Genomic DNA, 18,445 nt, shown 5'->3' with positions numbered 1-18,445 from the left:
AGAAGCCACTGCAATGAGAAGCCCGTGTACCACAACCAAGAGTAGCCCCTGCTCGCCACAACTAGAGAAAGCCCGCGCACAGCAACGAAGACCCAACGCATCCAAAAATAGATAAATAAATAAATAAATTTATTAAGAAAAAGAATAAGTTCATTGGGAGACAGAAGGTCAAGGAACTGAATTTATCTCTGAGAAATAAATGGCTCACCAAGAATTATGACATAAGCTGTGATGGAGCTAAGAGCTAAAATTATCAAGGAATGAGGTATTTGGCATGAGAATCTGTAGGTGACTGTAACAAAGAAGAGTAGTTGGTTATAGTATGATGGCATGAACAGCTCTTTTCATAACTGAATGTAGACTTAACTCCTGTCTCTGGACTTGGTTGTCTCATAGACAACACTGTTTGGAATGCTTTAGGTCTGGCAACTTACAACAAAACTTTACTTTGCTTTGTCCACCTAATATGTCTCCCTAAAGAAAACATAGTAGTTGCAACAAAATCTCACATTTTGAAAAAAAAGAGGATGGAGAACAAAATCAGTGGGTAGTGGTAAGCAGTAAACATGTCACGCTGGCTGGAATAGCCAGGACTCATTGCCTTGGTTCTGGAATGAGATCCCTGGTCTTCCTTTCCTTGTTCCCACTTCTGTTCTCTTGGAGATCTTCCTCATCTTTTGTTTTCCATGGCCACATCTGGGAGGGGAATTAGAAGGATTCCCCTTCTGCAGGTAGTATGTCTTTGAAGTTTAGGTGTCTAGGGATTCCTTCCCATTTTGAGCAATACAAACTGTAAAAAATCTTTGGAAATGAAAAACTCTGAAAATAATGGTTGAATTCCCATTTAATTCTACTAGCTTAGCTTCAAGAGCTGGTAACCAGAGGTAGAGGTCCCATTGAACCACCATCTTTAAGTCTAGAATGGGGCTGTGCTCTGCCCACTCCTCTTGCCTTCAGCTCAGTGCTGCATCTTGGCCACTATTTTGGCAAAATTCAAAACAAAAAGATGGGTTGGGAAGGCACTTGAATGTTCTCCTGCTCCCAGGCTGTAGTGATTACCTGTTTTCTACAGTGGGGTTATAGTTTCCTTTTCTCAGACTATACCTGCGTACAGGATATACACGGGAGGGCTCTGGATGTTTGGCTTCTATGAGGCTCAATGCTATTCTTGTTTTCACCTCCTGTAAGCAACCCTAGGCTTAGGTAGAGAATTCATCTTTTCTAAATTTACTGGACTCCAAAGTACTAAACTCACAGCTATGTTGAATTGCATTCACCTAGCCTAAAGATTCTCTCATAGTAAAGCAGTATTCACCCTCCCCCGGGCACCCCACTGGCCCTTATTCTTTCAGATAGGTCAGTTTCAACTCAAAACCTCTTGATGTGGAGCCAACTGTTCAGGCTAGATTGTGTTGTCTCACTGCCCTCATTTCCTCTGAGACTTCAGCTCAGGTCTCATCCACTCTCCCTCTCACGTTAGTGAGTCTGAACCCCAATTTAAAAGTTCAGGACCTACAATCCCATAATAGCCTTCTCAGCAATTGAAAGCCCATCAGGATCTCACCAGTTTTGAGGGTCTTTTTTGCTCCTCTCTACTTCTCTGTCTGGACACCTCCATTGAGCAGAGATAAACTCTTGTCCTCCACAGGCACAAGTCTCGACATCACCTCCAGACACTGCTTCTTCCTGCTGCAGTTCACAGTCTGTCTCCACAAGAGATTTCCTTTCCCTTAAGTCATACTTGGACACTTGCCCTGACTTGGCTGCTTCAGAGCATGACAGAGGTCCTCAAGTACCGTTCCCTCCAGCGTTCCCCTTAGGTCCATTCTGGACCTGCCCTCCACAGCCAAGTTCTTTTTTTTAAAGCAAAGATTATTTTATGATCCTCGCTGTTCAAGCATTGACACTTGTTTCCCAGCATCTAATATGATCTGGCTCCATCTATCTCTATATATTAGGTACGAATATGTTTGGTCCAATCTCATTCCCCACAATTCTGTTTTTCATGGGATGGATTCTTCTTTCCCTCTGTAACCATGAAAGTTTCCATGTGTTTGTGTTTTCTTATGCTGCTACATCTCATGCCCCCATTCTCTGCCTGCCAAAATTACACTTACCCAGACCTTTCCCAAAGTTTCTTATCTTAATAGGGTCTATTATAAGCACTTCTTCTTTAGGGATATTCCCATATATGCAAGTTCCTTTCTCCTTTAACTGGATTCCTTCCCCCTTTCACATCTGGTCTCAATGATAAAGAATATCATTTCAAGTAGAATTGGATTAATCCAAAAAAATTCTTCATGGATCCAAGAGTTACAATTCTGTTTGTGCCTCTGTCTCCTTGCCAGATAAAAAAGAGCTTAATCTTTATATCATTCCTGTAAATAGTATTCAGAACCAGTTAAATCTGATCCTCAGTTTTTATGCATGTTATCAAATATGCATTAATCTCATGCCCTGGTGTCTAAGTGTTTTATTTCCCTTGGTAGCTCCCCAATAAAACATCCAAACCAAATATTTAGCTGGAAAAATGAAATTATGGAATAAACTTGGACTCGGCAATTTGGCTCCATCATTACTAAAATATCTCATAAGACCTAGCTAACTCACAGATAGAAAGAGGGCCCTTTCTTTGCCACAAATACAGAGAATACACACTGGCAGTGCTTCAATTACTTCCCCCTTATTTCTGTTTTATATATCTCAGCAGAATTCCAAAAGTCACACATAGGAAGCAGCCCCCAGTGTGGAGTTTTATTTTAGCAAACCCTCATGAAGACCTTCCTGGTTCCAAATCAATACAGTAGTAAAATACCAGCAGGAAGTATATTAGTGGTATATTTAGAAGCATTACCTGAAGCTGCATAATGAGTTCCTGAACTTACACCCGCCCCCTTAGTTTCACTAGGAAAGCAACACCTCAGCCTTGCTTGTAATTAGGTGTAATTGTTTCCTTGTAAAAAACAGAGTAATTTAACCAGTGATCTGTTTTTGTTTTTGATAATTCAGTCAGCTGCCATGCTCATATAGTGAGTCTGGCCAGGGTAGGGCTGAACAGTTGATGCTATTAGTTTCTTGAAGCTCCTAACTTCGAGTTTCTAGGGATCTCATGCTTTTTTGCTCTTTTAGTTATATAACAACGCCTGCACTGCAATTACTGACAGTGTAAGCACAAAGAAATTGCAAGGAAGTTTTTCTTCTTCGGGAAAAAAAACTATCTCGCTGTGTCTTAGTGGTTCAGCATAGATGAGTGAGTCTAGCAGAGTCTAAACAATCAATTCCTTGACTGGGTGAACGCAACCTAGCATGGCAGTAAAAGATGCTGATGCTGAAGAAGTGGCAGAACATTCTAAGAATGGGCTGCGTGCAAAACTAAGCTAATTACCATGTTTGAAATTGCCATATACTTAGGTGACAACTAATGCATGAATACTGTAGGTCATGGGAGCAGATTCCACGATTAGGAGCAAAGAGACCTTGGTTTCTAACTGAGCTCTGACCCTTCTGAGTTGTGTGATCCTCAAGGAAGTTCTTAACCTCTCTGAGCCTTAGATTTCTCACTACTAATAAAGGGATGTGTAATTCTTAATGGAATTAAATAATTTGCTGGGTGTGCAGTTAGATCTGCAAGTGCAAGTAAGCATTATTAATCAATGAACTCCTTCACCCAGTGGACTTATGCCAGGGCAGACAGTGTAAAGGAGAGCTTTCTCTTAGGGTAACCCAGTTCATACTAGGTGAATTTAGGAATATTTTTCAAATTCTGCTCCCAGAAACATAGCTCCAAAAGGACGTTCCAGCGTTTTGTAAAATAGATCCCATAACTGTCATTAATCAACTGAGATGTGCTGAAGGGGAATTCAAGTACGGAAGGGAAAAATCAGCTCATACTTACTGATAAGAGTTCTAGGCACCGAGACAGGTGTTTTATATATTTTATATAACACTTATAGCTACTCAGCGAGTTATGTTAAAAATCTCCTTTTAATCTCCTTGTGGATCAGAGCGATAAATCACTTTGCCCAGAGCCACACAGCTAAAACAGAACATAGGCATACATTTACCCAGTTCTGTCTGACCTAAAACAGTTCCTTTTCTTTTCACTAAACTACACTGCCATTACCTTCAAGAAATTTAGTATCTTACAAATCGTCAAGTACATACCATAAATATTTAGTCAATAATAATGGGCAAGAATAATTATATCTTAAGTGGTAAATTGTCTGTAATATATACTGTCAGTATCAGAAATAAGAGAAAAAGAGAATCAAAGCTTATATCAACAAGGTGAAGGGGAAATTTAAGTATGGGCTAACTGTGGCTCACTGATTGTTCTGGAAACATGTAGGTATAGAAATCATTTTTTAAACAGGTTGTTGCCAGACGTAGCTAAGTTACCAGACAATGCCAAGAAAGCAAAAAGTATTCAGTCTACATTTTGAGTGTTTCCAATATGAAAATCTGATTTAGCATAATAAGTGACTCAGCAGTTACACAGACCAAATTGAGTGCTTTGAAACAAAATCTCAATCTAAGAACAAGTTATATGTTGATTCTTGCAAAACGAGGATCATCCTCCTCTACCCATGACCAGGGATGTTTCTCTACTGCTAACGTGTCCTAGTGTTTCTTTTAATCAAAGTATACAATGGGAGAAGTGATTGGGCTGTGAATTGACTTAGTGATGTAACCTGTTGCTTGTTTTTCCATCACGATAGGACAAAATCATGAGAAAGAGAAACAGCATTCCCAGCATCATACGGCAGCTGGATGATAAATTAGGGGGAGAGTGAGTATGTATAAATGATCTTCTGTCTCCTTTATGGCAAAACTAATTCAAATCAGTCAAGCACAGAGTTAAAGTCTAAAAATAACGGTTTCAAACAGAGTATTCAATCTGTACGCCAATGTCAAAAATAATAATACTTGGAAGCGATAATGCATAATGTAAACATAATTACATAATAATAATCTGTTTTCCCAAATTAAATAATAAAACTCCGGAAGCTAGGAGAAGCAGTTAGGAAAGAAATTGTGCGTTAAATTCTTCTTTTTGCATGGGTGAATTCAATAAATACAAGTTGATTTTTTTATATAGTTATTAGAGAATTATATTCAATTACATTTTATAAACCTTAAAGGTAGTGAGGTGCTGAAACTTGCACTGGCTTTTCAGGGCCAATTGTGTGTATCTCTTCACACTTTGAGTTCAGTGACATTATATTAGTAGCTTAAAATTGGCCACAGTGTTAATATTTATACTATTAAATTGACAAAGGCTACAAATCAGGGAGCCTGTTTTAATTCCCAAGGGCCTATTGTTAATGCACTGTTGCTTAAAGGTTATCATTTGGAGAAGCATACCTTCCTAATCGCTAAACAAAATAATTAAAACAGCAAAAGCCTCTGGCAAAAGGCACAAACCAAAGAAAAAGTGAGGACACGTGAGAACAGAGAATAACAGGATAATAGTAGCAAAGCAAATCATACTGATACAATGTGAGTAGAAAAGCAGAAGGAGGGGCAAATGTTCCAGGCAAAGGAGGTGGCATCCAGAAAGATCTGGAGGCAGAGACTTAGGTGGATTTAAGATACTGAAAGCAGCCTGGCGTTGGGAAGGACAAGAGTTCAGAGAGAGACAGACTGAGTAAGCAACCAGGTTAAGGATGGTCTTTTCTGTCACACTGAGGAATTCAGGTTACTTCTTAAGAGCAAGTGGAGGTCCCTGAATGCTTTCAGTAGGAGAGAGAAATGATCAGTTTTGCATCAGTTGAAGGTTTTCTTGCCCAGTGGATGGAAAACAGAATGAGGGCCGATGTGGAAGAGTGGAGGGAAGGAGACCCCACATAGGAGGCTGTTGTGTATTCCCCGAAGAGGTATGGTGAGACAGGCTGGGACCTGGGACCCTCTACCAGAGTGCTTGCACCTGGACGAAGGTCTTCTCAAGCAAGAGAATATAAGAAACTCTAAGGGAATAAAAATAGCTACACGCAGGTGCAGTTGGGGCAATAATGAACAATAAGATGCAAAGAGGCCACAGACCGACTGCCACTTTTGGGGTGCTGGGAGCAGAAGCAGGGTCCTAAACATGATTCCTGCCCACAACAGCACCAAGGGGGTGGGCAGACCACTTAAGCTATACCTCCTGCCCCATCCAGAGACTGGCCCCAGTTGTTACCCCCTTTTAAAAAAAAAAAATTATTTATTTAGTTTTGGTGGTTTTTTTGGCTGCATTGGGTCTTTTTTGTTTTTTAAACACCTTTCTTGGAGTATAATTGCTTTACAATGGTGTGTTAGTTTCTGCTTTATAACAAAGTGAATCAGCTATACATATACATATATCCCCATATCTCTTCCCTCTTGCGTCTCCCTCCCACCCTCCCTATCCCACCCCTTTAGGTGGTCACAAAGCACCGAGCTGATCTCCCTGTGCTATGTGGCTGCTTCCCACTAGCTATCTGTTTTACACTTGATAGTGTGTATATGTCCATGCCACTCTCTCACTTTGTCCCAGCTTACGCTTCCCCCTCCCCGTGTCCTCAAGTCCGTTCTCTAGTAGGTCTGCGTCTTTATTCCCGTCTTGCCCCAGCGTGCTGCAGCTAAGACCCAATGCATATGCGAATATGCACTGGGTCTTAGTTGCGGCACGTGGGATCTTTCCTTGTGGTGCGCGGGCTTCTCTTTAGTTGTGGCGTGCGGGTTTTTTCTCTTCTCTAGTTGTGGCGTGTAGGCTCCAGAACGCATGGGCTCTGTAGTTCGTGGCACGTGGGTTCTCTAGTTGAGGCCTACGAGGTCAGCTGTGGTGCTCGGGCTTAGCTGCCCCGCGGCATGTGGGAACCTAGCTCCCCGACCCGGGATCGACCCCCGTGCCCACTGCATTGGAAGGTGGATTCTTTACCACTGGCCCACCAGGGAAGTCCCCTGTTACCCCTTTTAAGGACCCAAGAAGCTCCTCTTGGGGAGCGATCAAGGGCACCTATTTCTTGTTTCGCTTCCTTGGGCTGCAGCACAAGCCCCAGTAAAGCCTTGCCTGACATTCTTGTCTGGCCTCTTATCACTTTCTATTGATTAGAGAGAGACCAAGAGCCTGGGTCAGTAACCATGGTGGTTGACTAAAGAGTAGGGTACATTTTGCACCTGACTTGGTGACTGTATGTGGGCAATCATGGCACAGGGGTAGTTTGGAATGATGCCAAAGTTTATGGTTTGGCAACTGTGTGATGATGATGGTGTTTAAACTAAAGAGGAGTGGATTGCAGCAGGCTTTGGATATGATGAATATGACCTGTCTGTGAGAGCCCAGTGGTTATGTCCAGAGAAGAGTAGAATATATGTATATGGGTCTCAAACTCATTGGGAGAATTTGGATGGAATATAGAAGTTTGAGAATCATTAGCAGAGAGAGTATACAGATTTGGACTGGAGACAAAGATTTGGAAGTCATCAGTATAGAGTTTATAGATAGTTTTAGAACTATCTATAAATTTGGATGAAATTTCTTAAAAAACTGTGGAGCAAGGATAGAAACAGGTGTAGGACAGAATCCTGAAAAACACTAACATTTAACTGTTAGGTAGAGGAAAGGACTTCTACAAAAAGGTCTCAGTACACTTAACACCTAACAAAGTGCTCTGCTCAAGGTAGGCATGCCATTAAGTATCTGGTAAATGAATGGCTAAAGAAGGAAGAATGGGTGAAAGAAATTTGAAGACAGAAAAATGAGGTTCAGAAGATATACACAAGCATAAGCTGAAGTTTCAGGGCCCCTCACTTCACAGGCCTCTTCCAAGGCTCTGTAACTAAACTTGTATTCAAAATTGAGTACATTAAAGAATGTATATATGTGTGTAAGTGAATCTCTTTGCTGTACAGCAGAAATTAACACAACATTGTAAATCAACTATACTTCAGTGAAAAAATAAACAAAATCATTACTTAAGTTAAAAGAACAAAAATTGAGTATTTTTAAATTTTTCCTAAAAAGGGTTCAATAAATAGCAAAAGCCTCAGGTCCTTCTAAACCTGATTCCAACTCTGTGTAGAATTCAGGAAAAAAAATATCAAATGAGGTAATGATAGGCATTTTCAGAATATAAGCTCATAAATCTTCAGGCACTGAGTTACTAAACTTGGAAAACCTGAAATACAATCTCTAGGAAATAGAGAGGAAACTGACAAAACCACCATGGTGGGAGGAGAGTTCAGCTCTTAGACCAGGACTAATGAAATACAGAGAAACAAAAGTAGAAAAGCTATAGATGATCTGAATAACATAATTAGTAAGGTTGATCTAATAGACATATAGTTAACATATATCCAATAAACACCATAATTGGGAATAGTTCAAACTCTTCTCTTTGGCCGCAAGGCAATACAACTTGAAATTAGTTTAGAAACAAAAATATAAGTGAAGCTATTACTTCAAAAATTTTTTAATTCCTTCAAAAAGTTTTCACTTCAAAGGTAATAAAAGTGGGTATTTTAGTACATGTAACCATAATAATAAAAATGTAACAATAGGTGTAATAGTCATGATACTATGCATTAAAAGCCATGTAAAACGGGCTTACATTAGGAAACAAGAATAAACGAAAATAAATGCACAGAGTCTATATCAAGAAGTTAGCAAAAAGAAGATCAAGTAACTTTGAGAAAAGCATGAGTAAGGAAATAATCAAATTAACACAGAAATGGTTTTCTTAGAAAATAGGACAACAACAGAATTAGTAAGTAAACCCTAGAACTTATTTGGAAAACCAAGTGAAACAAAATAGGTAACCCCAAGCTTGCCTAATCAAGTAAATAAAGAAAGAAGTGTACATACACAGACTTAGAAATGAGAAATGACCGTCAGTACAGAGATCATGAAAACTCCACAGGAATATTTTAGAAAACTCTCTTCAAATAAATTTGAATAGTTAGATGGATAATTTTCTAGGAAAATACAACTTACTAAAATTAAACCTGGAAGATACAGAAGACTCTGCATGGGCCAACATACAAGATGTTCAGAAAGTTTTAAAGACTTCTTTCTGCCTCAGAGCAGTGCCAGGCACAGATGGTTTTCTGGGTGAATTCTTTCAACCTTCAAGGAACAGAAACTTCAATACTATTTAAATTGTTCCCAAGCAGAGAGAAAAAAGGAAAGCTTCCAAATTATCTTTCAAAAGCCAACAGAACATTGATTCCAAGACCTTAGAATGGGAGCACAGAAAAAAAAAACTGGAGACAAATTTCTGTTACGAACAGAAGAATTGAAGTTCCACAGACATGGAAGGGTCCTGAGTCATTTCAGTTCAATTTCTTCCAAAAGTTGGAGGAATTGTGCATATACAGTCACTATTCACATGAAAGATTATATGTATAGTGTTCCTATATCCAAGTATAGATATAAATATTCATTTTAATTATTTGTTTTATGATGAAATATAATTTAATTTTTAAAGCCTTTCCACTATAGCAACAGCAACAATAATAAAATAATAAAGTTCATTTAGTATTCATTTGTTGCTGGACCCTATGTTAAGCTCTTTTCCAAGAGTCATTTCATTTAAATAATGCCATTTGCAGCAACATGGATGGACCTAGAGATGACCATACTAAGTGAAGTAAGTCAGACGGAGAAAGACATATACCATATATCACATCACTTGTATGTGGAACATAAAAAATGATATAAATGAGCTTATTTACAAAATAGAAATAGAATCACAGACATAGAAAACAAACCTGTGGTTACCAAAGGGGAAGGGTGGGGGAGGGATAAACATATACACAGTAATATATATAAAATAATCAAGGACCTCCTGTATAGCACAGGGAACTCTACTCAATATTTTGTCATAACCTATAAGGGAAAAGAATTTGAAAAAATAATAGATACATGTATATATGTATAACTGAATCACTGTGCTGTACACCTGAAACTAACACAACATTGTAAATCAACAATACTTAAGTTTTTCTTAAAAAAAAGTAATTTGATTTAATCACAAAAACACTGGGTGAGAGCTATTACTTATGTATATATATTTATATACATTTATATATACAGTATATCTAGATTCCCCCTTAAGTATAAGGAATCTGAGCCACGGCAAGTGTATTTCACAGCTAGAGACTGGTACAGCAAGATTTAGACAGAGACAGGCTGTCTCTAGAGACTCTTCTTATTTTTGAAATGAATTTCAGTTTGTAAAATCGGCATCATTTGGTACCCTGAAGGAAGTCTTACGCCGCGCAGATCCCAAGTGCTGGAGAAAGCCCTTTTCCATAGGATCTAGGGGTGACATTTACGCTCCTGTTGCCGAAACTCAGCCTCTGTTCACCGGTGCTGAATAGAAACATGGAGACAGAGTTTTGGGTGAAGTAGAAAAGAGTAGCTTTTATGGCTTTGTTAGGCAAAGGGGGCCACAGCAGGCTAATGCCCTCAAGACTGTGTGACCCACCGTGGAGGAGGTGATTAGCTCATGGACAATTCTTGGATTGGTTGGCATCAAGGCAAAGTTTCAAGGTTCATCAAACTCTGGTTTCAACCAGTCTAGGGTCTATTCTGTGTTCCTGTGGTCCAGTTTTCATCTGGAGAGGATCTGCTTCCTGTAAAAACAACTCAAGAGTGTGTGTCAGACCTTTATATCTTTCAGGGAACTGAGGGTTTGGTGATTCTGCTAGGTGGCAGAATTATGGTCTAATTGTTACCAGTTCCCCAGCCCAACAGCTATTCTCTGTTTCTACATCTTCACATTTCCCAATCATTAACTCTTGAGTCAGCATTTTATTTCAAAAGACAAGGACACAGGGACTTGTACATGGTTTCACTCCCATGTAACATGTGAATTTGTTGTAATTGAGTAGTGGAAAATCCAGGCTGGTTAGGGGCAGAGCTGGGAACCAAAGCCAAGAGAGTAGAAACCTAAAGAGGGTGAGTTGAGTTCGGTTGGCATTGAGGGAAGGAGGCGATGACATCCATGCCATTCGTAGAACGACAACTGTGTGTTGATCTTGGGTCAGAGGATGCTTTCTTGTGCCAGTGATTCATGGGAAAACTGAAGTAGTAGAGAGAATTTTGGCTGTGTGTACATATAGCAGCGTCTTCAGATCACATCTATGCCTTTCAAAAGAGTCTCAAAAAGGGTCACACGTACACAAGGGGTTGCGATCCCCGCTGCAGATGGGAGGGAGGTGCTGGAAGAGTACAGTGGGTCCAGGAAGCAAAGGAAGCAGCTTGGACAGATGTCTGTTCCCAGGATGTGATCACCTAGGAAAAGGATGCCTCATGCTCTGTGCTCTCCTCTTCCCTCCCGAGCAGGGCCCCTACTTTGGGTCTTTGCCTTCCTGCTCTCTCCTGTCCATTATATGGATAGGGCAGGGGAAGTACCCTTTCCTATGAGTATTTCAGCCTTTATGCCTGTGCTGGTGTGTGTGTGTGTGTGTGTGTGTGTGTGTGTGTGTGTGTGTGTGTGTGTGTGTGTGATGTTTGCCAAGGACCTGGATTACAGAAGTGTTCTGGTGGCTCTCATTCTGGTCCTGAGTCCCCATCAGTTAGATTAAGAACAAGTAACAGAAGCAGGAGACAGATGCAGGGGTAGAATCGGGATAAAAGATTAGTATGCATTTCTTCTTTCTACAGATTTAAAATCACTGAGCCTTTCATACTGATCTGTGTTTTGCCAGGACTAATCATTCACTTACTGCTTCCATGCTCTGACTCGGTGCTTTCATATGGGACTAAAAAAATAAATAAATTGGAAAACTCATATTTCCAATCCTAGTTCCGGAAAACAAAAACAAAAACGAAGGGTATGGCTGGATGCTCACAAGTCTGCCATGTAAGGTGGGTTATCAGGTAGAAACTTATCTCTTACTGAGGAAATTTTCTTTGCAAACATCCTCAGTTTGAACCCTAATAGGCACAGCCAGAAAAGGAGTGCCATGTTGCTAATATAGCTTGGATGAACTCTCGGAGGTGGGGAATGTAGTGTCTTTATTTTAAGCAATACCATATTCTACTTGGAAATAACGGAGCTGAGAGCAGGAGAGCAGGTGGTGCCAAAGCACCAGGAGGAAAGAATCCAGGAGAAAATACTAAATTGCCTACAGCAAGAGAATAAATAAAAAACTGCAGGAATTACTGATTGCTGGAGTCTCAAAGACCTCATAAAAAGTAACTCTTTGATTTACCTTCCGTTTCCTGTAGTGGCTGCCAGACAAAATTAAAAATCGGCCCATGATACTAGGGAGACTGAGACAGACATAAAGTATGCTTCAGAGGCTCAGGCCATAAGTGCCTTTCCCCTTAATTGTCTTTGGTTGCCAGCTCCGGAGGGGTGGAGAGAGAGAAGAGGCAGTGCTGGCTTGAAACATCTGCAGAAGATCTCAAGACGGCATCGTGCCCCGTACATTCGGATGGCTGCCGTCCTGCATGTTTGCTGTGCCCCAGCGCTGCATCCTCCTAGTCGGGCGTAGGCCAACTCTCAGGTATCATGGATTGCTAGAGCAGGGGACATTTGGGGGAAGGCTATTAGTGTAACTCTCTCCAGAAATATCACTCAGTATTTCCCTGCTTTTCTGTTGAGGCTTTGGTTGGACATAGTTTTGGGGGTGGCAAGGGGAAATAAAAATCTCTCCTCTCTGCCTCCGTCCAGCTCTTCCATGATGGTGCAGCTCTCTGCCCCTTTGATGACATAACATACTGCTCCATATGCAGTGAATGTTTATTGCACTCTTACTGTAACAGCTCTTAATACAGTGATGTTGTGAAATAAGCACAAATCACAGTAGTATACCAGAATAAGTGATTGTTGTGTCTAGAATCAGCTGGAGGACAGTTAAGTGATTGCTGATCTTGGCTGGTCTCACTTATGAGTCTGAAAATTAGTTGCCTGACTGTTGGCTAATCTATAATGACCCCAGTTGGGACAGCTGGGATGACTTGGCTCTCCTCCATGTGTCCTTCATCCTCCATTGGACTAGCCTGGGTATGTTTGTTCTTCATGATGGTGGAGCTCAAGAGGGCAGGCAGAAACACATAGAGCCTCTTGAGATGTAGGTCTAGAACTGGGATGCTGGTAATTTCTGCCACATTTTCTTGGCCAATGCGAGACACAGACTAGTCCAAATTCAAAGGCTAGGATAGGAAAGTAGACTTTTTCTCTTTAGTGAGAAGAGCTGCAAAGTCACGTGGTACCTAACAAGGACACAGGAAAGGAGTAAAAAATTAGGATCATCATTGCAATCTATCACACATACTATAAGCCAAGTATGCACTACATGTTTGTAGAAATCAAAGTTCCTTTGACCTCAAGCCTCTTTCCCTTTCTACCATGTGATATACATGAAGCTCACCCTTGCTAGGAAGGAAGGGCAATCCATCCTGGCCATGTCACTGTGTATGCCATTCTCAAGTGTTTCTTGGCCCCATAGCTCTTTGCAGAAAGCAGCAGTGGTGTAAATGTATATAGGAAATAGAAGTTCTTTCATTAAACCTTGTAACGTGGCTACAAGAAGAACGGCACTGAAACCCACAGTGAGGATGCTGTTGGCGTCCCACTCAGATCCCAAACCCCACCTACTGTGAGCGTGGGCTGCTAATGGTTCATAGCAGTCCTCTTCTCCAGAAGAGCTTAGCCACGCCAAGGCTGCCTTGCTTCAGGAGTTATGTGCATACCTACACCTCCCACCACAGCAGACTTTGGCCAAGGATTGGATGAAATGAGAATATGAAAGACTGCCCCCTTTCCTGGAGGGGAAGCCAACTCTGTGGTGTAACTTGAGCTCCAGAACTCCCCAAGGCCTGAAGTTAGACTTTAGCTGAAACTACATCCTTGGTTCACATCTTCTCCTCCTTACCTCACTCCCATCCTCCCGAGAGTACACCATCAATCAGTCGTGTGCAACTAAACTCCTGTCTCAGGCTCTGCTTCTAGGAGCCCAAACTAAGGTAGCCATGTAACATAAACATAGAGTGGGGAAGGTATTCTCCTCTTCTTCATCGAAGACCCTGGCTCTAGGGTAGCTGCAGTGTAATAGAGGGAGTTTCTAGCTAAGGGGCAGCAGTGCCCAGCAGGCCATGGAAGGATGGCTGGCTGGGCAGTGGTGATGCCGGAAATGTTTAGAATCATCAGCCTTCCCTGTGAGGCGCCCCAAAGGCTCTCAGACATAACTGGCTGAGACTTGGAGAAAGGAGAGGGGAATGAGGTCTTGTGTAAGTAATCGAGGAAAGAAACCAGTAACATTGGGATGATTACTGTTGCTGTGAGTCCATCTATACTAATGATCCAATCTGGTGAGACCCAGTAAGGCTTGGATTATGTTTGCATCCTAAGTAAGTCCAGGAACTTTTTCTTTTTTTTTTTTTTTGTACAACTGCTGGACCAAATATGTTTCTCTGTGTGAGATCTAAGGATGAAGACACGTTGTAGTACCTATTATTTCAAAAGAGCTACTGCCTATCTCCACATCTCCACTGGAGCCCCAGCACCCTGTGAAATTGAGTATTAGGCCTGCTGTTAATGAGCACTTAAGCTTTCATATTCCCCATCAACCTCCTAACTAGCATCCCGCCTCAGTGTTTATCCTCTAATTCATTCTCCAAATGATGGTCAGATTGATTCTGTAAAAGTTGATTGTTATCTTTTTGTAACTCTGATTAAATTCTTCCCTCCCCTTTGATGTATACATTTATATATAAATGTATACATCAAACTACCTAGTATGATGGAAAAGGCATCTTTTGGCATGGTCCCCAATGCCTTTCCATCCTTGCTCTTTCTTTCCTCTTTGCTGGGTCTTGACTGTGCTATAGGCTGTTTGCTGAGCAGGCCAGGGGTCTTTCCCCAATGGTCCTGCGTGCATGATTTTCCTCGACTTGGTGTGTCCTATTTTATATTCTATGACTGGTAAACTTCTCATCACCTCTCTTGATTCACCTTCATCCTCACCTCTTTGTGGAGCGTATCTTGATCATATTAATATCATTTCTACCTCAGGATATATTATATACTCATTACATTCATTTTGAGCACCCAAGATACTTTGAACCTACATGTATCATAGAAATTATTTGATGTATGAATAAATTTGAATGCATAACTCTTTCTAGAAAACCTGCCTAAACTCTGAAAGCAAGTACAGCAAACAAAAAAATACACAAAATGGTTCAAATGTAGTGAGCAAAACAGAATTTCTATGAGCTTCAGGTCGCATTCACTTTTTTATTCAAGCCTACCTAGTATGACTCCTTGATGTTACTTATAAAGTCTGAATTACAGAATTCGGGAATGTTTTCTTGTCTTGTGCTAGTAAGAACGCCATATGGGTAGACAATGTGTCATATCAAATCCAGCACAAAGGAATAAACCAGGCCCTTTTTCTTTGTTAATTTATATATATTTTTCTGTTTTCTTCCAAATTTAGGTCAAACATGTCTCTATAACAACTCATATTCATTAAAGAGAAAAGTTAAAAATTTTTTTAGCAAGAGATAAGATGTGGCAAGATTTAGTGGTTTTTCTTTAGGTTCTAGAATGGTTTGTGGTGGAGGAAGGGGATGGGAGAGGGGAAAGCTCTTGTGAGATACAGCCCACATCCATCAATGCTGGACTGTAGTCCTCAAATGGATCTGGAGCTTGGGCATCTTAAAGCAAAGGTTACTGCCCATATATGCCCTCCTTTTTTTAAAAAAAAAAGTAAACTTATTTATTATTGTTTTTTCATTTTTATTTTTTGGCTGCATTGGGTCTTCATTGCTGCGTGCGGGCTTTCTCTAGTTGCAGCAAGCGGGGGCTACTCTTTGTTGCCGTGCATGGGCTTCTCATTTTGGTGGCTTCTCTTGTTGCAGAGCACGGGCTCTAGGTGCGTGGGCTTCAGTAGTTGTGGCATGTGGGCTCAGTAGTTGTGGCTCGAGGGATGTAGAGCGCAGGCTCAGTAGTTGTGGTGCACGGGCTTAGTTGCTCCGCGGTATGTGTGATCTTCCCGGACCAGGGATCGAACCTGTGTCCCCTGCATTGACAGATGGATTCTTAACCACTGCACCACCAGGGAAGTCCCTGCCCTCCTTGATATCCAGCATCAAATCACCAAAGTTGGATCATCACCAGAGAAACACAATACCTCACTAATACATAGAGGAAGGTGAAGGATCACATAAGAATCATGCGGGGAACTTGATACAAATGCCTAAGCATAACCACTTAGAAAATTCTGATTAAGTGAGATTGAGTGTGGTCAAGGAATCTGCTTTTTTACATAAATGCTCCAGATGATTCTCCTACAGGAGTAATATTTACCACATGCTGAGCGCTCACGGCTCTAACTATTCCCTAATTGCAAAAGCTATAGAAACCCTGAGGAAAAAAATAATATAAAATATCATTCTTCCTGAAGAGCAGGTCAATTGCATGGTCGATAATTTTGGTCTCTCTCTTGCATAGATCTTCACCTCACTTGCCTGTCTCTGACTTTGTTATACTCAACTCACTTGGGAAAACCACAGCCTTGGTCAAACTGAACTCTCTGGTCACTTCACAACTGCATTCATGCAACAGAAAGTGACTGAGAAAGACTCAAACTCACAGCCATGCTGATTGACCTCCCTCCTGGCTCTGACAATGACTGGGGCTTTTATAGAGCTAAGATTCCCATCGAAAACAATTCAGGAAGATGGACAACATGAATGAAAGGTATGATTTGAAGGCATTTGATTGTAACGAACCCAGGCAGGACTTGAGGGACTACAATCACTGAGAGAAACGAAGCAAATGAGATGAGGCTCTCACTCACTCCAGCTTTTTTACTGGACAATTTTCAATTTGTTTTGTGGAGAAACAGAGCCCAGGAAGAAAGAGGCAGCCATGTTGGGCTGATGAAGCGTATGCTGGAGCTCAGAGCTTTTAAGACTGTGGGAACTTGAAGGGTGAAATCCCAGGAGAATTTTGTTACTTTTTCTTCTCAAAAAATCCGTTTTACTTAATTGAAGTGGCAGCCATGAAGGTGTACTTCTTGGAACTTCCTTCAATAAAGAACTTGCTGAGGAGTTCGTTTAGTTTACAACCTTTGGGTGCATCACCTTTGGGATCTTCCTCAGCTTTTGAGCCAAAGCTGTGCTCTTCCCATGCACACCCCAGACAGTGATGCAGCATGGTGGGCTACTAAGGCCTGGCTATTTCTGCACAGTGCAGGGTTCCTGGATAGGCAGCCGTTTCACCGGAGCTCCGTGATGGGCTGGCTTTGACTTTCTAAGAGCTGCACTGTCGTCTGAGACTCTTACTACCCATACCTCCTTTCTTCCCCGATCTCCTTTCATAGATCACAGACTTGCACATGGGCTGAAAGTTCTCTTCTGCTATATTCCTCCTTTATGTTTCATAGTTTCACTTTTAATTCTATCTTGTATTTGTTTTTCCTGGGGGCCCAATTGGCATGTTCCATCAGCTACTACCTCAATTCTTTGCTCCTTTTTAGCAAAACTTCCCCCAAATAGTTGTTAATTCACTGCCTATAATTCCTCTCTTCCCATTGGCTTTTAACTCACTTCAATCACATCTTAACATGCTCCGCCACTCCTCCCCCAACACATGTATTCACATACTCCTTGGAAAGTGCTCTTATTAGTATCACTAATGACCATTTCCACATCCCTAAACACCAGGCTTAATTCTCAGCCATCACTGATTTACTAAAGTGAATCACTCCCTCTCCATTTTTTTTAATCTTTAAATTTTTATTTTTTTATACAGCAGATTCTTATTAGTCATCAGTTTTATACACATCAGTGTATACATGTCAATCCCAATCGCCCAATTCATCACACCACCACCCCCACCCCCTGCCGCTTTCCCTGCTTGGTGTCCATACGTTTGTTCTCTACATTTGTGTCTCAATTTCTGTGCTGCAAACCGGTTGATCTGTACCATTTTTCTAGGTTCCACATATATGCATTAATATAGAATATTTGTTTTTCTCTTTCTTACTTACGTCACTTTGTATGACAGTCTCTGGATCCATCCACGTCTCAACAAATGACCCAATTTCGTTCCATTTTATGGCTGAGTAACATTCCATTGTATATATGTACCACATCTTCATTATCCATTCGTCTGTCGATGGGCATTTAGGTTGATCCCATGACCTGACTATTGTAAATAATGCTGCAATGAACACTGAGGTGCATGTGTCTTTTTGACTTATGATTTTCTCTGGGTATATGCCCAATAGTCAGATTGCTGGGTCATATGGTAAATGTATTTTTAGTTTTTTAAGAAATCTTCATACTGTTCTCCATAGTGGCTGTATCAATTTACATTCCCACCAACAGTGCAAGACTCTTCCCTTTTCTCCACACCCTCTCCAGCATTTGTTGTTTGTAGATTTTCTGATGATGCCCATTCTAACTGGTGTGAGGTGATACCTCATTGTAGTTTTGATTTGCATTTCCCTAATACTTAGT

The sequence above is a fragment of the Phocoena phocoena genome, chromosome 10 (genome assembly GCF_963924675.1).
Source record: "Phocoena phocoena chromosome 10, mPhoPho1.1, whole genome shotgun sequence".
Lineage (NCBI taxonomy): Eukaryota > Metazoa > Chordata > Mammalia > Artiodactyla > Phocoenidae > Phocoena > Phocoena phocoena.
Note: the sequence above shows the minus strand (reverse complement) of the source record.